This window comes from Thalia democratica, chromosome 2, assembly GCF_965202585.1.
Source record: "Thalia democratica chromosome 2, ktThaDemo2.hap1.1, whole genome shotgun sequence".
Taxonomy (NCBI): domain Eukaryota; kingdom Metazoa; phylum Chordata; class Thaliacea; order Salpida; family Salpidae; genus Thalia; species Thalia democratica.
In genome coordinates, this window is record NC_139166.1 from 16,657,418 (window position 1) to 16,681,446 (window position 24,029).

General features: G+C 26.1%; 8 non-coding genes across 8 annotated transcripts; 3 read left to right on the forward strand and 5 right to left on the reverse strand.

The window, feature by feature from the left end:
* Positions 1-3,693: 3,693 nt before the first annotated feature.
* Trnal-uaa (transfer RNA leucine (anticodon UAA)) lies at positions 3,694-3,776 on the forward strand. The gene has a single exon. It is a non-coding gene; the product is annotated as a tRNA-Leu (tRNA).
* Positions 3,777-9,816: 6,040 nt separating this feature from the next.
* Positions 9,817-9,898, reverse strand: Trnas-cga (transfer RNA serine (anticodon CGA)). The gene has a single exon. It is a non-coding gene; the product is annotated as a tRNA-Ser (tRNA).
* A 384-nt stretch (positions 9,899-10,282) lies between these two features.
* On the reverse strand, positions 10,283-10,355 carry Trnak-uuu (transfer RNA lysine (anticodon UUU)). Its single transcript has one exon. It is a non-coding gene; the product is annotated as a tRNA-Lys (tRNA).
* Positions 10,356-13,892: 3,537 nt separating this feature from the next.
* Positions 13,893-13,964, forward strand: Trnag-ucc (transfer RNA glycine (anticodon UCC)). The gene has a single exon. It is a non-coding gene; the product is annotated as a tRNA-Gly (tRNA).
* Positions 13,965-16,229: 2,265 nt separating this feature from the next.
* Trnae-cuc (transfer RNA glutamic acid (anticodon CUC)) lies at positions 16,230-16,301 on the forward strand. Its single transcript has one exon. It is a non-coding gene; the product is annotated as a tRNA-Glu (tRNA).
* A 3,487-nt stretch (positions 16,302-19,788) lies between these two features.
* On the reverse strand, positions 19,789-19,860 carry Trnae-cuc (transfer RNA glutamic acid (anticodon CUC)). The gene has a single exon. It is a non-coding gene; the product is annotated as a tRNA-Glu (tRNA).
* A 1,020-nt stretch (positions 19,861-20,880) lies between these two features.
* Positions 20,881-20,952, reverse strand: Trnam-cau (transfer RNA methionine (anticodon CAU)). Its single transcript has one exon. It is a non-coding gene; the product is annotated as a tRNA-Met (tRNA).
* Positions 20,953-22,126: 1,174 nt separating this feature from the next.
* Trnag-ucc (transfer RNA glycine (anticodon UCC)) lies at positions 22,127-22,198 on the reverse strand. Its single transcript has one exon. It is a non-coding gene; the product is annotated as a tRNA-Gly (tRNA).
* Between the last annotated feature and the right edge of the window lie 1,831 nt (positions 22,199-24,029).

The following is a 24,029-nucleotide window of genomic DNA, read 5'->3' on the forward strand; positions in this document are numbered from 1 at the left end:
ACACTGGCGCATGCGTGCCACCCAAAAAAAAAGAAAAATGTAAAAAAAAGAATGTAATATCTTTATCCTTTATAGTTTATTTTTTCTGCTTAATTTGTCTTTTTTCAACTATGTTTATCTAGTGTTCAAAAAGTTAAACGAAATTTTGAATACCAATTAGTGACAAGTTAGGAAAGTACATGTTATTACTCAATATACTGAATCGGTGCGTAATTGCAAATGCGCACCGATGTTGATGAAAAACTCCATAAGGAAAAATTTTATAAGTTCATTAACTTCATAAGAATTTAGACTCAAAAAGTACGCAATTAATATAGCGCACCGCTGTAGTATAACCTTATGGCAGATTATTTTTCTACAAAAAGTTTACAAAAATACGTCACGCTTAAAGAAAAATTAAACAATTTTACAAATTTTTTTTTATGCTACATTGTTAAGACTACTGCTAGTTTTCTGAACTTTATTTTTGTAAAAATACAAGATAAGCGTGTCGGCTTATGAGAAATAAACTTTGTTTGTGATTTTTTTTTTAAACAAATACAATCAAATGAATTAAATTTAAAAACTATACCTTTAACTATTTTACAAAGTTGTAATAAACTGTAATAACAGTTATAAAGTTGGTCTATTTTAACTTCTGTGTAACTTTATTAAAATTATGTGCAATGAGGTGTTGTTATCACTGTTGTATTGTATATTAAAGAGATTGATATTTTTTTCGTAAATAAAACAGATACTTTCGTTTTATTGTATATATTAATTTTTAAAGATATTAAGTTTACTATAGGTAATAAAAATATTTTTTATTTAGTAAGTTTACATTTTTGCAAGTATAAGTAATTGTAATGAAATTTATACTTTTTTTTAATTGTTTAATTTTGTAATATATAAATATTTTTTAAAACAGTTAACGAGCTTATTTTACTTAATAAATTTATTTCAATTATGTTACTTATAAAAAGATCTATTTATAGCTTATTACAAAAGTTTTAATTTAGAGGATTTTTTGAGAAAAAAATTTGCGCACCCCCTGACCAAAATACCACGCTACGCCACTGATGTGTAATAAAAAAAAACTTGCTTGTTCGATATTAATATTTGTTTTGTCATCGATGTAAAGAAATGCAATGTTTTATTTTAACTATATTTTTCAACTATAAAAGTTGACATACCTTTTGTATCAAAAATATTAGCTGTTCACTTATTAAATAAAACTAGAAGATCTAAAATTAGATAAAATTAAATTCACAATAATCAATAAATAAATCACTTAAAAATTTCAAAACAAATAAAACCAGAACTAAAAAGATAGAAAATTTTACTAAACTTCCAGCTTACAAACAAAAATATACTTATTAATTACATGCAATATAAGCGAAATACTTAATAAAAAAGTTTGACCAAAATGAAACCTTTTTGTACAATGAAAGTAAAAATGCTTCAGCCCGTGCTCGAACCGGGGACCTTTTGCGTGTGAGGCGTACGTGTGACCACTACACTACTGAAACACTTGCCATTAACCGTAATATTGCGTATATAAACTTGTTGTACCTTGAATTGACTCTCTTTGAAAGCTTCAAACGACGAAAAAATCGGCGAAAGTCTGCAGTGCAGAAGCCTGGACTATCGTGTGCCGTGAGAAAAGCTCAAGTTTAACAAAAGAGTTGATCATCAGACTTCAGTCATTCCATCTGATCATCAGTTTTTGTTGATAGATACGAGCGTACCAGATGTCTTGCCTAGTGGACAATGTATTGAACGTTGTACAGCAAAAGACAATGCTGAAGTTACTGATCAATGCCATCAAATGGTTGCTTCATGTGAAAACATGATAAACCGTTTGTAGATAGAAGGCTATAGGTTTTTCGGTTGTGACTGACTGATGAGTCCTAATAAGGACGAATCCGTTTTCAGTTTACCGAAAGCATATGGTCTGATGATCTTTGAAAGCTTATGAACATATTCAATAGTACAAAGTAAAAAATGCTGTACAATACAATTGTGTTGTTTAAGTTAAAAATTTGACTTTAAATATACTTAGCAAATTATTAGCCTAAATAAAACTTATATTGATATATAGAAGTAGTTGCTACAAGATTGGTTTTAATTTAAATTAAATTAGCTGAAGGTCTACCCTTAGAAATAGTTAAAACTAGATTTATATGTTTTAACATTTGAATCTCACTTAGCTATAAATATACATTTTTTCGTTTTTAACAATATTGTTTCAAAAGATATAAAAGTTTTACTATTATGCTGACAACTAGGAAATGAAAAAATTTTTTAAATAATTTGAAAGGTTTTTAAATTTTCAATCATGTAGTATTTTTAAGAGTGCAAACTTTGTTAGAATAAACGTTCTCTGTTTAATTAATTTAGATTTTTGGTATTAGTGTAAAATATATACTTATGAGCTTTGACAAAATATTTCAACTTTTTACTATCTAGCAAAACATAAATGTACAACTATGTGACAAAACAGAAATATTTAATTAATTGAAAGTTGTTGTAAACATCAAATAGTACTCAAACTAGTATTAATTTTAATCAAAAGATGACTTAGTTTATAAAACTTGAAACTTTATTTATATTACAATCAGTAAAACTTTTTAGTTTAACTTTTAGTACAAGCTTACAAGCTTAAAGTGACTATTGAGTTTTAGTTATTTATTTATTGTCATACTTTGTTTAGTTGTAGTATAGTGATATGTTAATTTATTACTTATCCACGACTTAAATCAGTTTATAAATTTAAATAACAAATTTTCATTAGCTAGAAAATTTTATAATATATTTAGCAGTTTATTTCTACAGTTAGTTTTATCATTTATAAACACCTCAATTTATTTTCTCAGTCATCATTTAATCAAAACATACTTAGATTTAAAAATATTAATTTTAATAAAATCATAAACTTAATATTCTTTGGTCACACGTATGGATACATACAAATAAAAACAAAAGCAATTACAAAGTAAAATGCACGACTTGAAATAAACATTTTTTACAAATAAACATCAAGTTTATAGCCATAAGCGTTAAACCACGTGAGAGTTTACCGCTTAAACTAGCAGATAAACTGTGTATAATTCTGCTAGCGAGCGAAAACGCGTTGAAAATTTGCAACGCATTATTATAGATCATTTTGTCGAGCTAAATGCAAAAAATTAACGCTTGAACGCACATATGCTAGCATTTGACTGCAGTACAGAGCTAGCTGCATTTTCATTTGAGATTATATACAGTAATTTCTCCATTTCAATACAAGCATCGATGGTGTAACGGTTAGCTTTGGTGCCTTCCAAGCACTAGTTACGGTTTTGACTTCCGGTGGACATGTATTCAACATAATATAATCTTAATTAGATAAAACAGTAAGTAAGGATCAACGAAAAAAAAAGTGTTTTAAGTAGTGTTCGATAGTTTAGTTGTTAAACTCATTAAAAAATAAGTTATAAATCAATAAACCTAAAACATACACAAAAGAGTGATTGTTTTTATTTAAGTATTATAAACTGAATTAAAATTACTATATTTAAAAAGTGTATTTATTCAGTTTTGTAAAATCAAAAACTTCAAGATAATCTACAGAACTCTATTTGAATTCTAATTGAATTTAAATCTACTTGTTATAATTCAAAAAAGCTACGTATAATGTAGTATATAATTTAAATACTCAGTTTATTTTCGACTACTGGGTTGGCCGAGTGGTTAAAGCGTTGGACTTAAGTTCCAATAAACGATTGTCCGCGTGGGTTCGAACCCCACATCCAGTATTTTTTACGTGTAGTATTATTATTTTTCTTTTTATAACTGTAAGTTTTGAACTAAAAAAAGATTTGGCTTAAAAGCCTTATAAATATTATTTATTTAACTTAAGTGTTTACAATTTACTTTATAAGTTCATAGTTTTAGAAGCTTGTAGTTTTTATGTTTAGTTGAGAAAGTTTTTAAGTTTTTATCCTACTTTACGCATCATAACGTGTTTTATGCTATTAACTTACTATAAAGACGTTTCTAAAAGTAAACTAAAAAAGTTTAAGCTCGTTTTCTTTTGACTGTTACCTTAAGTTATAGTAGTGATTTTAATTAACATTTTAAAAACTAAAACATCATATTTAGAGGGTTGAATACGTATGAAAGTTTAAAAAAAAAAACTTTTTTAATCATAGGTAATTTTTATAGTATATTTAGTTTATAATGCATGGAATAACTTGAGTGATTTTACAAAAAACTAAGCGTAGTAATACATAATTAAACTAAATGTAGTTGAAACAATAGATAAGTTTAAAAAATAAACAGAGTATAAATAAAATATTTTTTGCTAATTGAATCTACGGTTTTCTACATTTGTTGATAAATAGTTTTATTACATCTTGCTCTAATTATTTGTTATTTAACCTACATTGGGCCGACAGGCTACAAAGTTTTACTTATATGAACGCGATAGTTGGATACCACGTAACCGACTGCGTGGCCTAACGGATAAGGCGTCTGACTCCTAATCAGAAGATTACGGGTTCGTGTCCCGGCGTGGACTTCTTATTACAACTGCATTAGAGGTAATTCGTTGGCTTTGAAATAATCTATTTGTAAAATTCGACCGATTAAATTGTTTCCTAATATTTCTTTTTGAAAAATAACTTCAACTCAAAATTTAAATTTAGTAATGTTTCACTTGTTTGAACTAAATCAAACGAGATCATCACTCGAAAAAAACTGTAATTTTTTTTCAATATAAACATGTAAGAAGACATTAGGCTATACTTTATTCAAAACTTGCGTTTATGTGTAAGAAAACAAAAACGAAATAAAACTTATAGCTTAAAGTTATCAACTTCGGAAAATCAGTATATCGCCAGGTTAGTTTATGTTAAGGTTAGAAAAATGTAAGCTACTTAATAATAATATAATTTTAAAACATAAACAAAAAATATACTTACAATTAGCATGCTTATAAGATTCGTGAACAACAAGAAAAAACAACTCTTGTAACTAAAACACTAGGTTAATTACTGCTTTTAGTGTTTAAAATTCAATTATTGTATTGTGACGTAATTATTACTTAGGCATATAAAATCTTATAGCTCTATTTAGTAGAAATTTTGAAATTAGTTACTTTTGTTGGTTTTAATATTTGCTTGTAAAAGTTGAAATAGTGGGGAACAGGTCAAAATTACACGAAGACAAAATTGCACGAGGGCACAAAACTGCACGAAGATACTTTTGCACCAAGGGTCAGTTTTGGACGTAGGGTCATTTTTGCACGAGAGTTAAATAAAGCAAAAGAAAACTATAAGATAAATTAACATAAATTTAATGCATAAAGTAATACTTATTTTATATGTATAAGTATATAATTTAAAATATATATTATATTATAAATTATAAATATAATATATTATAAATTATATATTTGTAAGTATATAAGTACTTATACATAAATGTATAAGTAATAGCAAAAATAAAAATAAAAAAACAACTAATAAAAGTTGTTATAAAAATAAAAAAATAATAAAACAAAATAAATTAAGTAAAATAAAATAATAATAAAAAAAAATCATTTTAATACAAAAAAAAAAACTCAATCCGTGCAAAAATTTCTTCTTGCAAAAGTGACCCTTCGTCCAAAAGTGTTTTTTTGCAAGTTTATTACGTGCAATTTTATCCTCTCGTGCAAAAGTGTCTTCGTGCAAAAATATCTTCGTGCAATTTTGTGCCCTCGTGCAATTTTGTACGCTCGTGCAAACTTTAACGCTACACTAAATAGAAAATAGTGATGTATTTATCAAATTTTCTTAAGGTTAGAAATAAAGCATTTTAAAATGAAAACATGAACGTATTAACTCGTTTCCTTTATTTAAAGAAGTTCTCCCGTCAGCATTCGCTATATTCATCTTCTCATCATTACTCATGCAACAATACGACAACTTGCAATTATAAATAAAAACTAACTTTAAAGGTGATTGAATTAAAAATATTAACGCGTTCTTACTCGCAGTATGTCTGTGATGTTCCTATTAAAAATAATTGTTTGAAGCATAGTTTATCAGAACTTAGTCTTGAAACATATTTTTGAATTTTTGATTTGTTTGAACTCAGTATAAGCCAAGTTTATCAGCACTGAAAGCTTAATTGAATATTTCAAAGTTTAAACACTTTATCAACTGAGAAATTATTTAAAAAAAAACATGAAAAAACATTTTTAAATCCTTTTAACAAAACAGAACATAAAATTAAGAAAAAAAAGTTTGTTCTCACGTAATGAAAACAAATAAGATAAATTATTACAACGAAATTCAGCGAAATATAGTAAAAAACATTAATACCTGACTAATAAATGCTAGTTGTAATGAAATACTTTGAATTTTGTACTTTATTTATGATCATTAAAGTATTATACTCGACTAAGGTTTATGTTTAAAGTTTTTTGAATAAAATTTATTGACAGCCAGTGGTAAACCAAAACTTAAAGAACAATTTTTCAAATGAATATCAATTATTTCTATAAAACTTTAATAAATTTTATTCTGTTGTTTTTGTAAAAACGTAGTACTGTAGTCTGTAAGTATATAAAATGTTACTGATTTAATTGTTATAAATAACCACAAAACACACGTATTTTAAGAAAAAGTTGAAGAGATTACGTTCTATAGTTGCAAAGTTTGAAAAGTGTTTATTACGTTTCTTTCTTTAAGTATTTGTTGATATTAAATCATTGTTAATAAAATACATACCGATATAATCCATGAAATTAATTTCATATGCTCGAGTTGTAACTTACTTTCACAAGCGTCGATGGTGTAACGGTTAGCATCAGTGCTTTCTAGTCACTCCATAACAACTTCCGGTTGATTCACCATTTACCAATAAAACTTTGGAAAAATCCAAAAACTATTTTCTATTCTCTAAAATCTTAGAACATTTAGACTACAACAACTGTATAGTGATAGAGGACCTGAAGGCTCATATAAACTAAGTATTACCATAAAAAGCTAACCTTGCTAATACATTCTAAATAGGACCTCTATGTGATATCTACCTAAGTACTGTTCTATAAATTTTACAATTTATTACACATTACAATATAAACAAAGTAAACACACACTATAAAGAATACATAACATAATAGTCGATTAAATAATAATCAGCTTAAATAAGACTTAACAGGTGGCTTTGGCTGGCTCACCATTCTACCAAAAGCAACGTTTATTCAAAGTTATCATATTTAAGCATTGAGAAATTATTCTTTTTTTTTGCAATCTCTTCTCTTATACAATTAAGAAAGCAGTGAAGCATGCATTACTGCTACACTCCCTTAACCTGTTTTTTTTTTAAGTTAAAATATGTTTCTTAGATTTTAAAATTAAAACATAATTTATGAAATTTAGTTTATATTAAGTTCTTTCCCCTCCTAAAAAATATAAAAAAATCATTTCACCAGTTAAGTTATTTTTATATTGCTATTTAAAACAATAAAAACTTTATAGAAAGTATCAAAAGACTTGAAAAAATACTTATATACATAACATAAGTGCACATGCAAAGTTATAAGTGAATTATATTTTAAAACTTTTTACAACAACTAAAACACTTAATATGTTTGTGTTAGTTCAAATTTTTATAAAGTCAGTCTCCTGAAGTCCACTTCTTTTCCCATCATCTTGTCGAAAAACTAACGTCTAATGTCCATGCAACTTTTGTGTTTGTTACAAATAGGAAGATAGTTGTCGCCGACTGAATGAGTCCGAACATCCGCTAAGTTAGACGATGACCTTTAGTAAAAGTTTAAGTTGGTGACGAATCGATTCATCTAATTACATCGAACTTGATGATCTTCATCAAACTTACGGCTGTGACGTCATAATAGGCTGACATGAACTAGATTGTTCGTTGTAGTTGTCCATTAATATTTTAAGATGTATTTAATTTTATATTTTTAAAATAAATGTTATATTTAGTCACTCAAGATTAAAAGACATTTTAAATGCTTTAACTTTTAAAAGTTTTCAATAATCAAAACAAGTGTTTTACTAATAATATTAAGAAAGAAACTTTGTTTTCGTAAAGTAACTTTTAATAAGTGTAATGTTTCGGAAACAATTAAATTGTAATAATATTATCACAAAACTATTAAGTTTTTAAATAAACCCCAAATGAAAGAAATAATTTAAATTCGTAAACAAATAGAGGAAGGAGATGTTTTGAAATATGTTTAAAATAATCAATTACTCCTTTTCGCTACACAATTTAAAAACAAATGGCTTGAAAAAGCTTTAAGGAAATAACAATCACATTTCGTAAATAAAAAACAATTTTGTTTTTAAAACAATTGTTAAAATTAACTATGAGAGTTACTCCTATAAACATTTTTAAAGTTATTATCAAATATCTGCATCGATAAAAATTATTTTAATTTCTAAGATAATATTTTAAAATCATCTTAAAATAGCCAAAACGAAATTAAGTGATATCTTTAAGTGAATGAAAATAACGTCATAAAAAATGTGCAAAACTTAACTCCCTTTACACAAGTACATTAAGTTTCAGTGAAAAATCAGCTGTAAATGTTTATTTGCTAAAACATACACTTGTTTAAAGACTACTTAAGAAGCTTTTTTTTAACAAAATAATTTTTTTATTTCAATCTTCACAATAACACACTGACGTTTAGTAGCTAGTTTTAAAAACTTTAACAATTACGAGTTATTTTAATGTGAAAACAAATTGAACAGTTTTTCAACAAACATTTTTCTACTTTCCTTATTAAAATGCTTTTTTTTTTCAAAGCAATAAAAAGTCCTTAAATGATTTGCTAGTACATTAGCTGCTTCCTTAGACTATTCATTTATTCTTAACCTCTAGTATAGAGTATTTGCTAAAAATTTTAAGAAATATCACTTTCTTTTCGACTAAACTTAGTTTTTTAAATCGAAAGTTTGCGGTATCATTAAACATAGCAACTTATTCGCAACATAAATTTAAAGAATTACTTGCTCATAGCTTATAAGAAAGTTTTTTGCTGTCTGCAGTTGTTTAAAATAATCTTTTTCATAAGATAGATTTTCATTTTGTTACACAAAGGTAAATATAAGAATGGCTACAGATTTAGTATATCCACGATATAAACATTTGTAGCTTACTTTGAGCAAAATGCGAAACATTAGTTAGAAGCTTTTTGTATATGTTGATAATAAAAGTCAACAAGAATCCTATTCATCGGGCTCATTTGTTTCTGCTAAATGTTTTCGTGGTTTAAAAAGTTCCTCCCTATACTTTTATAAAAAAACAATTGCAATGTGCATTTATTGCGCTCGGTTGACGACTTTTTCGTGTGTTGGGGTCTTAGATAAACTGCATTTTTTGTTTAAAATTGTGCACTTTGGCACTTGAAAAAAATATAAAGAAGGTAAATGATATTAACCACGAAAAAAAGAAAAAGTTAAGTATTTCCTAATCTTGAATAAACAACACTTTGGTTACGGAGTTTTTGTATACCTTTAACACATTAAATAATTTTAAAGCCGATTTTTATAATAAACACTAAGTAGTTTTTACAAAGAAGATATTTAAGAGAAAAAGTCAAATTTTGTAGAAATAATTTTTTGTAGGTCGTCAAAACTTTTAAAACTTTATTTAAAAAATTTCTGAATTTTTTTTAGACTCAAGTTTGTATATAAGTTAAGTGAAAAGTCATCCCACTTTAAAATACTAAAATGAAAAATGAAAAAAATCTCTACATCTTCTATTAATTAAAAAGGTGACTTCTGTATTTGTATAAATTATAAACTACAGCAATTCCAGAACAAAATAATTCGCTGCGAGCAGGATTTAAATCTGAGCGGGCAATGCCCATTAGATTTCGAGTCCAACGCCTTAACCACTCGGCCATCGCAGCTCCCGTTGGAATTATACTTTTCTTGTTTATATAGTTAAGTAGTTGCCAATACAAAACAAATCATATTAAGAAACTAAGTAAATAAGCTTTTTTAAGTATATATAGTTTATAGTTACAAAAGACTAAACTTTTCAAAAATTTGTTATTTAAATGTTATTTAGTTATGTTTTAGTTTTGTTATTTAGTTCTTATATCCAACAATAACTACCAATAAATTTATATCAATACTAATTTACTCGTAATTATATTCAACAAAATATATTCTTCGTAAGTAGATGAAAAATGATTAATCTAAAAAATAAACAATGCATAGGCAAACATAACAATTTTTTTTTAAATTGATATGATAAAATTAAATAATTTTCTAAAAATAGTTTATAAAGAAGCCTGACAGGGGACTTGAACCCCTGACCGTTGGATTAAAAGTCCAACGCTCTACCGACTGAGCTAGCCAGGCTCACATCGACACTGAAATTATAGCGTTTATAATTAAAATCGTTATGCATTGTGACGTAGTAATTCAAACTTTGTGACGTAGTTATTGAAACTAATGTTGCAAAATGGAAAAAAAATTTCAAATTTTTTATTCAGTATTTAGGCTGTTACAAATTAATGGTAATACAAAATTGTTAGTAATCTTTGAATTAGGAATTGTAGTAATACTACTACTTTTACTTTTTATTAATAGTACTATTACTAATTATCTTTATATTTTAATTTATATAAGTTAAGTTTAGTTCTGGTAGAAAATTGTACAATAGGTTATTTATCTGTTCAAGTGTGAAACTATTTCTGCTGTTCAAAAAAGAAAAATAACACTTTTAGCAGAAAATACTTTCCAGTTTTATTTACATGTTTAATTCAAAGAAATCATTAAATAAGTTTAAATAAAAATATTTCACACGGAAATCAATAATATAGTGAAAAAAAAACATTATTTTAAGTACCAAAACAAAATAAAGTTTCATTGCGAAATTATGTTCTACCGAGACTTGAACTCGGATCACAGAATTCAGAGTTCTGATAACTAACCATTACACCATAGGATCGCACGTTAATATTATATTTTTTGTGAATTTATAGCTACAAACACTATCAAACTTTTAGATAAGACACGACTTGTTTAAGTTTGTTTTACACTTAATTAAAGGGAATAAAAAGTATAGCTTTAACTACAATTATACATGTAATTTATAAAATAAGGCATGTAAAACAATTGATTTAACGATTTGGGATTACTTTTTTAATTATACTTACACGTTAGTTTAAAAAGTTTAGTTTTTTAAAAGAAAAAAAAACATAATTGTAAAATATATATAATATGAAGCTTTATTACTTTTTGAAATTTTTAGAATAAAATAAAAAAACAAGTATAGATAAGTTTATATTAAAAAAATTAATTCAGATTTTCTATTTAGTTTGAACCGTTTAAAATAAAAAACGAATAAGCAAATTACAAACTAGTAATAAAAAAATCAATTTAAATATGAAAATGATAATTTTTTTGTTAACATAAAAACTAAACTAAACTTTACTAGTTAGTTTTGGTTACTTAAAACTTGTTTAAGGCTAGTATAGTTAGGGAGCGGGTCAGAATGACACAGCGACAAAATGACACGGTGCGTCACCTTGGCACGGTGCGTCACTTTGGCACGGAGGGTCACTTTGGCACGGCGACAAAACGACACGGTGCGTCACTTTGGCACGGAGGGTCACTTTGGCACAGCGACAAAATGACGCGGTGCGTCACTTTGGCACAGCGACAAAATGACACAGTGCGTCACCTTGGCACGGTGCGTCACTTTGGCACAGCGACAAAATGACACGGTGCGTCACTTTGACACGGAGGGCCACTTTAGCACAGCGACAAAATAACACGGTGGTTAATAAGGGAGAGAACGATTTGTTGTGAAACTTCATTGGTATGGCCAACGATCTTATTTTTCTAGGAAATTTTTCGGTTTCCTGTCTTCTAACCGGTTTTGTAGAAATAGCAACAATCACATTGGTTAACTTTAAAAGCAAAGACCGTCTGAATTTTTTGATTGTGACTTCATAAAATAAAGTGAAACACGTAATGTTTATACCTTCTATTGTCCATCGTCGTACTTATAAACAACATACTCATTTTTAAGCAGTAGCAAGGTGTTAGATGTGCTTAATAAACAAAAAATAGTTGTTTGTATCAAACAACGTTCACAAAGATGCAAAAACAGCAACTTTTTTAACAAAATACGACTGCCAAAATTAAAGGGAATTTATTTTTGATTTCTTTCGAATGGAAAAACTTAAATACAGTTTAGTACTAGAACTTGAAACGAGTAATAAAAATTAGAAAATGACTTGCCATTTTACGACTAGAAAGATAAAAACTCATATAAACATGTTTTTTAAACTTCAGCAATATTCTGTTTTAAAAAGTACAATCTACATTTTAGATCAATAATTCAGCACATCAATTCAATAAACTAGTAGATGTAAATAGAGAGGAAAGTTTGTTTTATCAACTAAAACTCAGACGTTAGCGAAAACAACTTTTCTGCTGTTGTAATTCTAAATTCTAATGCGGTTTTTATTTTACATTTTTATGCTTAAAAAAAATAATACTTGCGCTCTTTTGGCGACTTAATAGGTTGCAATTTTGAACTAAAATACTGCATTCCCTGACGACCTACGTTAGAAGCAACATCTTCAAAAAATCATTATGCACTTGACTTAAAAGATCGAAATTTTGCGCCTCTATGCGACTTATATTAGTTGCAACATATATTGTGCACTTACAAGTATAAACATAATGCTCTTTCGCAAATAAAATTGTGCACCTAAGCACTAAAAATGCATAGATAAAAGTATAAGTACAAATAACCGCAAATAAATTAGTTTTTTAGCAAAACATTCCCTACATCAAGCATCTCTTTAAATAAAACTCAATAAACCACTAATACACACTTGTAATACAATTGTAGACTTGCTTTAACAAAATACAATGTTTCTCACTTTTATTTAAGTAAAACTTCGCAAAATAAAACATTATTGCAATTGACATTGTCAAGATTTTAAACTCGTTAAAAAGTTGATTAGTAATTATTTAAATTATTTTCTCGCTCCGTTTTTTAACGGATTAGGCGTCTGATTCCTATTAGATTATTCCTAAAGCTCAGGCAACTCGTGGTCTCTAATGTCTCAATACAGATATTGGAGACCACGGGTTGCCCATGATAATTAGGTAAATAGAGCGTCGCTTTCACCAATTACTTCCAATTGCCCCATACTTTCAAAATGTTGTCTATTTTATATCAAAATATTTTTTTTTTCATCAGAAAGAAATTAACTCTTAATTAATAAACAATATTGTTTTAAGATTTTAGAAATTTTTTTTTAGAAATCCTAGAAAATGTATTTATTTTTACAAAAAACTCCGTTTTTATTCGCAAGATTAAAAATAGAAAATTAAATATTTTTTTCATAACAGAGTTAAGACAAAACCAAGTTTTTTAAAAGTTTGTAATAAAACTCAAGAATATAAAGTAAAAGAAAAGGTTAACTAGCAAATTAAAATCTGCTTTTACTGTATTATTTTGAAATTTACTTACTGATTTTGTATTAAATATAAATGCCAAAGCTTAAATTTGTAAATTGTATTTTAAAATTAAAAAAAGTTAGTTTTGAAATTTATTAAACTAAGTTAAAAGTACGCTTATTGTGTTAAAGTTTAATTTATAAAAATTTCTATATAAAAAACATTTCAGCTGTTTAAGTTTTTATCTTATGTAGCTGGTTTACATTTCAGTATGTAGTAACCTTAACTGCTTAAAAAAAATCTTATAGTTGTTATGAAAATTAGGTAAATAAAAAGGCAACAAATTAGCTAAGTTTTAAAACACTGTTTAAATAGACCAATTCAAAAGATAAATACAAAACAATACTTTTGCATGTTCAGTTTACTAATAGTTACGCTTGCGTTTATAACCTTTTTATTCAACGATTTTTACAAGCGTCGATGGTGTAACGGTTAGCATTGGTGCCTTCCAAGCACTAGTTCCGGGTTCGACTCCCGGTCGACGCACTTTTACTTTTGTTTTTAATGGACTATTTCAAATGATAACTACTTTATCTTTTTTTAATTAGTGAATACAACTTCGAAAAATTTCAAACATAAAACTTTAGTATTATTATTTTACTCCATTTTATAAAGATCTTGTTTTAGGCCTAAAACTTTTTCAATACAGTTTCTTATGGTTTAGATTTAGATAGTTTTAACTTATTAATCAAAAAATTTCTAACATTGAAAAGATATTTTAAATTATACAAACTAGAAATAAGCTTTAGTGGTTAATGTTTAAAGTTGTAACTTAGTTACTAAAGTTATAGATAGTTGCAATTTATTTAGTAATCAAGTAAATTAACTGACAAAATGCTAATGTTGTTTTCAAAACTTAGAAAAAAGTTAATTTAGTTTACTGAAATTACAAGTTTAAATGTGTATTAGGCTAATACAGTAAGATAAAGCTAAAAGTTTAAACTCAATTATAATATAAAAGTTGTAATTATCCTTTTTTTAAGCACATAATTATAAGTTTTTTAACCCTTAATAGTACTTTGCAATCAGTACTTATTATAACATATACATGAAAACATTTATTTGTATGAATTAAAACTAACAAAAAGTTTACAACACTTGAATTAGTTCAGTTGATTAGCAAAGTTAAAAGCTTATTTATCATTTAGTAAGAACATTAATTTTTATGATGTTTACTGCTGTTTAAAATTAGAAAAACCTCTCAGTTTCATTAAAAAAAGTTAAAGTTTTATTTAAGATTAGTTTTTTTTTGTATAACGTAAGCTTAAATATATTTCGGCTGTTTTCAAAGAGTAAAAAACAAGAATAAAAATAAAATAATATATAGATGTATGTTATTAGATAGTTAAAAATCAACTTCAGTTTAGGAAACTGATAAATATATAAAACTAAAATAGCTTTTGGTCATAACATGTTGCAATTTAAGTTATTTTGAATTTTACCATAAAAATAATAAATATAAAGCTTAAAAAGCTTTATAACAAACAAAAAATTTAAGCTCAAACAGTTTTACAACATAAGTTTAAATTAAAGTTTAAATAGCAAGGCAAATGAGTAAATTTTAAGTAAGTTTAATTGCATCAACAAAAGTATATAAGTAAGCATTGAGCTTAGAGCAAATCTTCAAGTATAGATACGCTATATGCAGCAGCTACAAACAGCAGAGTGGCGCAGCGGAAGCGTGCTGGGCCCATAACCCAGAGGTCGATGGATCGAAACCATCCTCTGCTACCTTCTCGCTGTAATCGTATAGTGGTTAGTACTTCACGCTGTGGCCTTGACAACCCAGGTTCGAATCCTGGATACAGCATTTTTTGTTACTGCATTATAAAATTTTATTATTATTAGTTTATACGAATATATATATATAATAAATTTGGTCAACATAAGAAAAAATTATAATAATAATATTTATTTACATAGTTATGAGACTTACTCAAAAGATTTCAATTTATTATAGTTTTATAAGTAATAAAAAGCTCTTGTCTTAAAAAATAGTTTTAGATTAAAACTCTGCTTCACTTTAAGTCCTTATATTATATTTGCTTTAACATATTTTGTTATAGAAAATATTTTTGTATCTTTAAAACGCTTGTTCATAAATAACATACATAAGTTAGCTTAAAATAATAACAAAGAGCATAAAGGTTTACCACATACATGATTTAGTAGTTTTGATTACTAATATATGCACTAAAGTTTAAATGTAATCAACAGTAATATGTTATATTTTTTCGAATTGTATAAAGGTAGATCATGTTTTAGTTTAAATAGTTTTCTAGTTGAAGAGAGTGATTTTTTAAAGTAGATTAGTAATATATGTTTTACTCTAGCTAAATAAAATAAAACGTTACTATGCAAACAAACATTATTTGAAAAGCAAGTTTAAATGTTTCAGAAAAATTAAGTAATACACATAGTTTAAGACAATTCAAAACACAAACACAGTATTTCAATTATTGAGCATAATAGAGTAATAATGAAATAAAAACTTTTACACATTAAATATTTATTAGACAGTGAAAGTAATTAGAACTTCAAAAACTTTATCTTGATGTATTTGAGAAAAGTTTAATTATATTAAACAAAAGTTCTTTAGAAGCCATTTAAATAGAAATAATCTTTGCTAAAATGTTTTAATTAAAGCTTACTTTTTTCAGTTCAAAGTATCGTATAAAACAATTCACTTAAAACACTCTGCATGCAAAAAAACATAGGATTATAAACGTGAAAAGTTGTTTGTAGACTTCCTCTCAGGTGGTCTAGTGGTTAGGATTCGTGGCTCTCACCCACGCGGCCCGGGTTCGATTCCCGGTCTGGGAACATTTTTTAATATGTTGAAATAGCCTAAGTTTAAAATTAATTTCTTTAATATTTTCTACCTTATAATGAAAACTGTGAACTTAATTATAAAAGTTGCGGATGCTTTCGTTAACATATTTCATTAAGAACTTTAATATAGCGGTTCATTAATTACTACGTGACTAATTGGACTTATGTGAACGCAAAAAATACATACTTAAACTGTTTTGAGCAGTATAGAATTTTAAAAAAGAAGACAGTAATACTTAAACAAATTAGACAATTTAAAATAGTGACTTATGTTTTACTATTTTAAGCACAAAGTTTAAGAAAATTAAAAAAATCTAAACTAGGAATTATGACATGCAGATTGTGCTAAAAAGAAGCTTTATTAATACTAAAATATGGTACAAATTGCATCAACAAAAGAACGGAATTAATGAACTCATGCAGACACAGAAACAAATTTTTAATAATAAACTGGAAAGCAGACAAAACTTAAACCAAAGTATAATTATAGTACTAAATAGGTTATTTTTCTTGATTTTTTTATTGATTTTTGTTGACAATTGGCTTAAATTAAAAAAAATGTTTTTTTAGATAGTTCTTAATTCAACTAAGATAAAATTTTAGACTTTTTTTAGATAGTTCTTAAATCCGTTTAAATTTTTACTGTTATGTTAACTTAACACAAATTAGATTTTGAAATCTTCAGAGACTTTGAGTTTTATTAATATTTTGTTGACTATTGACTTAAAATCACAATTTTAGACAATTCTTAATTTCATTTAGATAAATTTCAAGGTATAAATATTAAATAAATAAAAAAATTAAAAAAACTCTGAACTAAGTTTTTTTCTTTGACTCATTATATTAATATTAATTCAATTCGTTTAAAGAAAAACTAGTACTAATTTTACCTAAATATACTCTGACATACTTGAATTTTCAAATATGCAACATTTTAGATTTTGTTATGTTTATATTCTTCACGCATGAATAAGTTTTTAAATAACAGTATAAATAACTAACATTGTTATATGCATTTTATTTTTTATTTTTTTTGCTTGAAAAGGTCGCAATCTTTTGCCACCGAAACCGGTCGCGATTAAAATATACAATTTGCATAAATCTATTTGAAAGACATTACTATAAACACAAGTGAACAAGCTCATGTTTTATAGTAATTGACATATTGATATTAAAATTTCAAAGTAATTGGTACTTAAATAAAACATTTATGATAGTCTAAAACAGTGGTCGTCAAGGTGTACACTAAATTTATTTTGGGGTGCACGAAACTTTTAGGGTACACAAAACTAATTTAGGGATACACAAAATTTTTAGACTACAAAAAAAAATCCAGGTTTTATTATAATATTTATTTAGTTTAAGCGTCATAAAAGTATTAAATAAAACATTTTAAGAGTACTGTACTGGTATTTATTAAATAATTGCAGAGATGTGTTCAATTAATAAGTATGTAAGATATAACCATATAAATAAAATATCATTGTGCAAACAAGGTAAACCAAATAGAAAGGTTCATTAAAAACAGGATTAAATGATAAATTAGCGTTTTAGTTGTTAAAAGGTTTGCATGTAAATATAAGCTGAGTTAACACTTTAAAGGAAAAATGCATTGGTAAAAGTTTTTACGTAGTGACACCACTAGTAGCATTTATTAAAATCATGTCTTGGGGTTCACCGATTTTATTTTTTGCATTTTGGTGTACACAGACTTTGATTAGCTTGACTTTAAAACTGTACGGTTAAAAATAATAAAAAGTAGTTCTATTTGCAGCCACCATAGCTCAGTGGCAGAGTGCTGGTCTTATCCTCTCTGGCGGAATGTTTAGTGCTTTGTATTTAACTATTATCATTTACTCATAATGTTTTTCAAACTTGCATTTTGTTTGTAAAGTTTTTTGTTTCTTCATTGATTTTATTTTTAAGTATTTATGGTTATACTTTTAAATTTTTTCTTAATGTTGTTCATGCAAGTGTAAAATATTTTCCAGATGGTCTTAATTATTGGTTTATTGAACAAAAACGAAAAATTGCTCAAATTTTTTTGGTTCAAGGACCTGGATACGCAAAAAAACCTCTCGGTAATCGAGTCGCATACCCAACTTAATCAAAGTTATAATAATCTACAAATTTAAAAACTTTAGTGTCAAAATTTAAATTCTAAAACGAATTTCTCTATCTAAAATAAGAATATTAAACTTCACAAAATTAAATATTTTTCAAAAAAAAATATATATCAAAAAAAACAATTTATATACACACATGTATCTAACATTATAGACATATTAAATTTATTTTGAACTTTACGTCAAAAGGTAGATTTTATATCCGAAATGATTTTAATTTTAAAATTCATCAATAGTTCAAGCAAATATTTTAAGCTTTTATATGATTAAAAAATGAGAAAAAAAAATTAATAAATTTGAAATTTTTCTCTTTTTTAAAAGTATGCTTAAAAATTTAGACTCTATTATCAACTTATTTCAATTTATTATAAAACAAGCAAAAATCAATTAAAGCTATAACGTTAAAAAAATTAATAAATAGCAGTGTATATATAAAATAATACTGCAGTATTCAAAATGTTTAAGCTCGTGTTTTATAGTAATTGACATATTGATATTAAAATTTCAAAGTAGTTTTTATTTAGATTAAACATTTAAGATAGTCTTAAGTAAGATAAGTAGTAGATAAGTAGTAAGATAAAACAATTTTCAAATCTAATTTCATATCAAGTAGAGTTATGTAATTTTACTGTAGTTATAAAAAATAAATACTTATTTTATATATTAAAAATTTTTTTTTTTCAAAATTACTAATTTTAACAAAATGGTTAGTTTACTGAATTATTCAAAATATGCTCGAAAACTTCATATTAAAGCATTCAGATTTGTTTTAAATTCAGCAACTGAGTACATAATTGTAATTAAATAACGCACATGTTAAGCGAGAAAACTTTAATTTATAAACAGTATAAGTGTATATCAAACAAGTCTTCGTGGCGCAATCGGTTAGAGCGTTCGACTGTTAATCGAAAGGTTGGTGGTTCGAGCCCACCCGAGGACGACTTTTGTTATTAACTTTTAATAAAGTGTGTTTTCCTTTACTTTTGATAATAAGACTTTTTGTTTTATTAATACTTAGCATTAAAGCTGTTTTTTTTAATTTTCTTAAACTTTGTGCTTAAAATAGTAAAACATAAGTCACTATTTTAAATTGTCTAATTTGTTTAAGTATTACTGTCTTCTTTTTTAAAATTCTATACTGCTCAAAACAGTTTAAGTATGTATTTTTTGCGTTCACATAAGTCCAATTAGTCACGTAGTAATTAATGAACCGCTATATTAAAGTTCTTAATGAAATATGTTAACGAAAGCATCCGCAACTTTTATAATTAAGTTCACAGTTTTCATTATAAGGTAGAAAATATTAAAGAAATTAATTTTAAACTTAGGCTATTTCAACATATTAAAAAATGTTCCCAGACCGGGAATCGAACCCGGGCCGCGTGGGTGAGAGCCACGAATCCTAACCACTAGACCACCTGAGAGGAAGTCTACAAACAACTTTTCACGTTTATAATCCTATGTTTTTTTGCATGCAGAGTGTTTTAAGTGAATTGTTTTATACGATACTTTGAACTGAAAAAAGTAAGCTTTAATTAAAACATTTTAGCAAAGATTATTTCTATTTAAATGGCTTCTAAAGAACTTTTGTTTAATATAATTAAACTTTTCTCAAATACATCAAGATAAAGTTTTTGAAGTTCTAATTACTTTCACTGTCTAATAAATATTTAATGTGTAAAAGTTTTTATTTCATTATTACTCTATTATGCTCAATAATTGAAATACTGTGTTTGTGTTTTGAATTGTCTTAAACTATGTGTATTACTTAATTTTTCTGAAACATTTAAACTTGCTTTTCAAATAATGTTTGTTTGCATAGTAACGTTTTATTTTATTTAGCTAGAGTAAAACATATATTACTAATCTACTTTAAAAAATCACTCTCTTCAACTAGAAAACTATTTAAACTAAAACATGATCTACCTTTATACAATTCGAAAAAATATAACATATTACTGTTGATTACATTTAAACTTTAGTGCATATATTAGTAATCAAAACTACTAAATCATGTATGTGGTAAACCTTTATGCTCTTTGTTATTATTTTAAGCTAACTTATGTATGTTATTTATGAACAAGCGTTTTAAAGATACAAAAATATTTTCTATAACAAAATATGTTAAAGCAAATATAATATAAGGACTTAAAGTGAAGCAGAGTTTTAATCTAAAACTATTTTTTAAGACAAGAGCTTTTTATTACTTATAAAACTATAATAAATTGAAATCTTTTGAGTAAGTCTCATAACTATGTAAATAAATATTATTATTATAATTTTTTCTTATGTTGACCAAATTTATTATATATATATATTCGTATAAACTAATAATAATAAAATTTTATAATGCAGTAACAAAAAATGCTGTATCCAGGATTCGAACCTGGGTTGTCAAGGCCACAGCGTGAAGTACTAACCACTATACGATTACAGCGAGAAGGTAGCAGAGGATGGTTTCGATCCATCGACCTCTGGGTTATGGGCCCAGCACGCTTCCGCTGCGCCACTCTGCTGTTTGTAGCTGCTGCATATAGCGTATCTATACTTGAAGATTTGCTCTAAGCTCAATGCTTACTTATATACTTTTGTTGATGCAATTAAACTTACTTAAAATTTACTCATTTGCCTTGCTATTTAAACTTTAATTTAAACTTATGTTGTAAAACTGTTTGAGCTTAAATTTTTTGTTTGTTATAAAGCTTTTTAAGCTTTATATTTATTATTTTTATGGTAAAATTCAAAATAACTTAAATTGCAACATGTTATGACCAAAAGCTATTTTAGTTTTATATATTTATCAGTTTCCTAAACTGAAGTTGATTTTTAACTATCTAATATCATACATCTATATATTATTTTATTTTTATTCTTGTTTTTTACTCTTTGAAAACAGCCGAAATATATTTAAGCTTACGTTATACAAAAAAAAAATTAATCTTAAATAAAACTTTAACTTTTTTTAATGAAACTGAGAGGTTTTTCTAATTTTAAACAGCAGTAAACATCATAAAAATTAATGTTCTTACTAAATGATAAATAAGCTTTTAACTTTGCTAATCAACTGAACTAATTCAAGTGTTGTAAACTTTTTGTTAGTTTTAATTCATACAAATAAATGTTTTCATGTATATGTTATAATAAGTACTGATTGCAAAGTACTATTAAGGGTTTAAAAACTTATAATTATGTGCTTAAAAAAAGGATAATTACAACTTTTATATTATAATTGAGTTTAAACTTTTAGCTTTATCTTACTGTATTAGCCTAATACACATTTAAACTTGTAATTTCAGTAAACTAAATTAACTTTTTTCTAAGTTTTGAAAACAACATTAGCATTTTGTCAGTTAATTTACTTGATTACTAAATAAATTGCAACTATCTATAACTTTAGTAACTAAGTTACAACTTTAAACATTAACCACTAAAGCTTATTTCTAGTTTGTATAATTTAAAATATCTTTTCAATGTTAGAAATTTTTTGATTAATAAGTTAAAACTATCTAAATCTAAACCATAAGAAACTGTATTGAAAAAGTTTTAGGCCTAAAACAAGATCTTTATAAAATGGAGTAAAATAATAATACTAAAGTTTTATGTTTGAAATTTTTCGAAGTTGTATTCACTAATTAAAAAAAGATAAAGTAGTTATCATTTGAAATAGTCCATTAAAAACAAAAGTAAAAGTGCGTCGACCGGGAGTCGAACCCGGAACTAGTGCTTGGAAGGCACCAATGCTAACCGCTACACCATCGACGCTTGTAAAAATCGTTGAATAAAAAGGTTATAAACGCAAGCGTAACTATTAGTAAACTGAACATGCAAAAGTATTGTTTTGTATTTATCTTTTGAATTGGTCTATTTAAACAGTGTTTTAAAACTTAGCTAATTTGTTGCCTTTTTATTTACCTAATTTTCATAACAACTATAAGATTTTTTTTAAGCAGTTAAGGTTACTACATACTGAAATGTAAACCAGCTACTTAAGATAAAAACTTAAACAGCTGAAATGTTTTTTATATAGAAATTTTTATAAATTAAACTTTAACACAATAAGCGTACTTTTAACTTAGTTTAATAAATTTCAAAACTAACTTTTTTTAATTTTAAAATACAATTTACAAATTTAAGCTTTAGCATTTATATTTAATACAAAATCAGTAAGTAAATTTCAAAATAATACAGTAAAAGCAGATTTTAATTTGCTAGTTAACCTTTTCTTTTACTTTATATTCTTGAGTTTTATTACAAAGTTTTAAAAAACTTGGTTTTGTCTTAACTCTGTTATGAAAAAAATATTTAATTTTCTATTTTTAATCTTGCGAATAAAAACGGAGTTTTTTGTAAAAATAAATACATTTTCTAGGATTTCTAAAAAAAAATTTCTAAAATCTTAAAACAATATTGTTTATTAATTAAGAGTTAATTTCTTTCTGATGAAAAAAAAAATATTTTGATATAAAATAGACAACATTTTGAAAGTATGGGGCAATTGGAAGTAATTGGTGAAAGCGATGCTCTATTTACCTAATTATCATGGGCAACCCGTGGTCTCCAATATCTGTATTGAGAAATTAGAGACCACGAGTTGCCTGAGCTTTAGGAATATTCTAATAGGAATCAGACGCCTAATCCGTTAAAATACGGAGCGAGAAAATAATTTAAATAATTACTAATCAACTTTTTAACGAGTTTAAAATCTTGACAATGTCAATTGCAATAATGTTTTATTTTGCGAAGTTTTACTTATATAAAAGTGAGAAACATTGTATTTTGTTTAAGCAAGTCTACAATTGTATTACAAGTGTGTATTAGTGGTTTATTGAGTTTTATTTAAAGAGATGCTTGATGTAGGGAATGTTTTGCTACAAAACTAATTTATTTGCGGTTATTTGTACTTATACTTTTATCTATGCATTTTTGGTGCTTAGGTGCACAATTTTATTTGCGAAAGAGCATTATGTTTATACTTGTAAGTGCACAATATATGTTGCAACTAACATAAGTCGCATAGAGGCACAAAATTTCGATATTTTAAGTCAAGTGCATAATAATTTTTTGAAGATGTTGCTACTAACGTAGGTCGTCAGGGAATGCAGTATTTTAGTTCAAAATTGCAACCTATTAAGTCGCCAAAAGAGCGCAAGTATTAATTTTTTTAAGCATAAAAACGTAAAATAAAAACCGCATTAGAATTTAGAATTACAACAGCAGAAAAGTTGTTTTCGCTAACGTCTGAGTTTTAGTTTATAAAACAAACTTTCCTCTGTATTTACATCTACTAGTTTATTGAATTGATGTGCTGAATTATTGATCCAAAATGTAGATTGTATTTTTTAAATCAGAATATTGCTGAAGTTTAAAAAACATGTTTATATGAGTTTGTATCTTTCTAGTCGTAAAATGGCAAGTCATTTTCTAATTTTTATTACTCGTTTCAAGTTCTAGTACTAAACTGTATTTAAGTTTTTCCATTCGAAAGAAATCAAAAATAAATTCCCTTTAATTTTGGCAGTCGTATTTTGTTAAAAAAGTTGCTGCTTTTGCATTTTTGTGAACGTTGTTTGATACAAACAACTATTTTTCGTTT